The following is a 4,259-nucleotide window of genomic DNA, read 5'->3' as shown; positions in this document are numbered from 1 at the left end:
ATTTTTATTTTTTTATTGCTTGGTGGTTGTTGTTGTTGTTGTTGTTGTTTCTTCTTTTTTTTTTTTTTTATTGTAGATACACTGTGAAACCATGCATTTCTATGATAATTTGTAATTTTTGTTTAGTTTTTTTGATAATGAGTTTTTTCTGAAGACTGAACAAATTTATCACATTAATATTTTATAAAAAAAATAAAATTGTTTGTTAATTGGTGTTCTGTAACTATGTCTTTGTGCATTTATGCTGACCGACATAATCTGTTGAATACATAAAATTCCTATTTTCTCCCTTATACACTCACGGCACTGCATACACATCAGTTGCTTGTTCATACATATATTTAATCAGCCAGTGGCATGGTAGCAGTTGTGCATAGTCAAGACAACCTGCTGGAGTTCAAACTGAACATCAGAATGGGAAAGAAACTTGATTTAAGTGACTTGAACGTGGCATGGCTACTGGTGCCAGATGGGCTGGTCCGAGTATTTCAGAAACTGCTGATCTACTGGAATTTTCCCACAGAGTCATCTCTGAGGTTTACCGAGAATTGTCTGAAAGAGAGAAAATATCCAGTGAGGGGCATCGAGGTCAGAGGAGAATGGCCAGACTGCTTCAAGCTTATAGAAAGGGAACAGAGTATTCAGAGAGAATCTCTGCACATTGAACCTTAAAGAACATAGGACCACACAGAGAGACACTCCTACCAGCTAAGAACAGGAATCTGAGGCTTCAAATTGCAAAGACTTACCAAAATTGGAGAATAGAAGATTGGAAGACAGTGTTTGATCTGACATTTAGATGATGGTGTCAGAATCTGCTGTGCACAAAATGAAATCAAGGATCGATTGTGTTTCATATATAGGTTCAGGCTGCTGGTGGTGTAATGGTGTGGCGGATATTATGGTGGGAAACTGACGTTCTTAGTACCAACTAATTAAATGCCAAAGATTACCTGACCACGTCCATCCCTTTATGAACACAGTGTATCCATCTTCTGATGGGTAATTACTGGAGGATAACACATGTCACAAAGCTCAGATCATCTCGAACATGACATGAATTCATTGTACTCATATAGCCCCCACAGACACCAGATAAAGTACCTTTGACATGCGGTGGAATGACAGATGTGCAGCCAACAAATCTGCAGCACTGTGACACTAACATGCTAAATATGGACCAAAGAGGAATGTTTCCAGCACCTTGTTGAATCTATGCCATGAAGAATAATGGAAGTTCTGAAGGCGAAAGGAGGTCCAAACTGGCACTAGCAAGATGTAATTATGTTGCCAAATTTCAAGGACACGTTTATATATTTGACAATTATTCGTACACACAATGGTTTAATTTTACTGACAAAAACCACACTAAGTCATTCTTAATACTGACAAACCTAATCAAGAGTACTCGTGAGTTTAGTTTAGCATGAAACACCCTTCCTGGATTTGTGAGGCAGTGGCTTTTGTCAGCTCAGTGTCGCATTGTTAATGTGTGTAAAGTAATCACAATAGGAAGCTGTTCATCATGTTGTTGATGTAGTTGTCGTATGGTTGGAGCTCACTTGGCTAAAGGGAGCTGGCTTCTAAAAGACACTGTAGCCCTCGCCAGAGCCAAAGTTCACCACAGCATGGAGAGCCTGCAGCTGCAGGGAGAACAAGGTTAACTCAAGAATCAAGAATCAAGGCTTTGTCTGAGGGGGCTTCTATGTTTTTGACTGATAAGAGCAATGCAAGCAACCCTTTCATTCAGATATCACAATTTGTGCTAGAGGCATCAAACTGAGCAAGCGTAGGTACAATCACAATGATATACAAAAACCTTTACTTATAACAAATCAAGCATGCCCGTCTTTCATAAACAACACCCCACAAAGCACGTGCTGGATTTCTAAGTCATAAATAGTCTTCTTTTAAAGGTGCTTTTTGTGATCACACTTTGCAAAATGTAACTAAAATGTTCACTATCAGGTGGCAGTGATTAACCAGAACATTTTAGTGTATTATTATTAATATTTTTATTATTCTTATTATTTTGGATGTGCAGTCTAGTTGTAAAAAACATGAAAATGCTTTATTTGAGCCGAGATCCAGGTTGTTGAAATTGCTAGCATTATCACTTTAGTGCAAAATGGTCCTGGGTTCAAATTTTCTTTTTCGGCTGGAGCTTGTTTCTTTTGTTAGGTTAAATGGTACTTCTAAATCAATTGTAGCTGTGCCACATAATGAGCTTCGTGGCAAGTGGATAGTCCTAGAGTCATTGAATTAACAATTAGACAATTAGGTTGTGTTTGCTGCTGTTTTACTTCTGTCTTATCGTTTCTTTTCTTTACAGCAGAGTGCAGTTTCTTTCTGGGGGGTTGTGTTGGTGGTGATGATGACTGCTTTCCAGATGCACTGGCATGTCTTCCAGTTTGGACTCAGGGCAGGCTGCTTGCCACACTGGCTTGCTACCCCACCTTGTGGCACAAGGCGGAACTGCTCAGCCTTCTAATTTCATATCTTTTTAGCACAGCACATAGACATATGGGGACATAAGTCACTGCACTTCTTCCTTTGCCTTTGTGCTGATAGTTTTAATTGAGTATGAAATATTTGGGGCTTAATGTTTTTAAGAAAAGAGAAAACTGCAATTAAACTGATGGTGACTGCACTTGCGTGGGGTTAATGCATGGTTGTTTGGGTGGCTAAACAATTTTAATTGGCTCTCAAACTTATATCTTTGAGATCTCGTCCTTTTTGTAAGCTATTTTCTGACTGCATATTCTCTTTTTTGTGAAGTTCAGACTTTACTGCATGCTGCTGGTGACAAACATCCTTGCTGATGCTAGAGAAGCTATCCTGTTAATGTGCTCAGCAGCCCTGACAACTAACAGAAAAATCTAAACTTGTCGTATTTTGTTCATGGTGGAGAACCGGCACTGGCACAGTACTTTAATTTGGCTCATAAATCAGTGCTAAAAGCCCATGCTGAACAGTTAAAGCTGCCACAGATAGATAATTTAACGATTTGTTTATTGAAACACCTAATATACATATTTTCCATAATAAATACACCCACATTTTCCACTTTATGCTTGAGAGCTTTTAAAAAAACGTGTTTTATTGTAGTTTTAGTTACACAGCCAGCGTTCATCTGATTTTGATTTGAACTTGCAGTGTGCTGTCCAAAGGAACAAGAGAGGGGACATGAGAGTCCCCTCCATGGATTTGGCTAAAGTGTCCACTACTGTCTGGCTGGAGTGAGAGCTTAGGTAAGGCATCATATTTTATACCTGTAGTAATAAATGAATAACATGTATAAGTCATGCTGTTCTCTGTGAGGCCACCTCAAGCAGAGGTCGGAAACCACAGCACTCAACTGAGATAGGGTTAGCGATAGGGTTAGCTGTGTTTCCTGGTACTGTCTGATTATTTTCAGTAAATACACTCTTAGAAAGGGTGTTTGAATATGACGGCAGTTTAAGACATGACTCATGTTCTGACTTTTTATAGTTCTGGGTCTTGATTAATTATTAAACATCTTAGTCCAGCCTGTGCCATGACACAATCTTTATTTCGTTTATGTGTGATCATGAATGACCCGGGAGATTAATAATTAGCTGCCTGCTTCACGTTACAGAGATCTGTAGGGTCCATCCAAGTGATGACGAAACTTCTTCAGTCTCAGCTGACCACAGGTTTATCCAATCTTATAAACAGCATATTTGCATAATGACAGAAACTAGCAGCACTGAAGGAACTGGGCTGGGAGGTCAGTTCCTTGATCATTAATATCAAAACCTGCAGTCAGCTGAGACTGAAGAAGTCATTTGGATGAGTGACGAAACGTTTCTCCCACTGAAAACACTACATCCAGATGAACAGAATCAACTGTTGTGTATACTTTGTCTTGTGCTTAAAACGGTCTTGCACTCAGACTGTATGCATGCAACTTCCCTCTTGTTTCCTAGGAAACTGGGTCAGCAATGCAGAAAGTCAAACAAATACTGGAAACTTTAGTACAGGACAAGTGGTTGTTGATAAGAAGTTCCCATCAGTGTTCTAGGGCACTGAAAAGTGGAAACTATTTTACTACCCAAGTATCACTGATCAAACATAATAGCTGAAGTATTTTTCAGAATAAAACAAATATGAATATGCAGACTCCTTTAGCAAGGTTCTGTTATACTTTACTGCTATTTCTATTTTTAGAAAACTGCTAAAATTACAATAAAGCAGAGATGGTAGAACAAAAAATTATGCAACTTTTCAAAACAAAA

This window comes from Haplochromis burtoni, unplaced genomic scaffold (genome assembly GCF_018398535.1).
Source record: "Haplochromis burtoni strain Fernald_Lab_line unplaced genomic scaffold, NCSU_Asbu1 Contig_458, whole genome shotgun sequence".
Classification (NCBI taxonomy): Eukaryota; Metazoa; Chordata; class Actinopteri; order Cichliformes; family Cichlidae; genus Haplochromis; species Haplochromis burtoni.
The sequence above is the reverse complement of the archived record's forward strand: the minus strand, read 5'-3'. Positions refer to the sequence as shown.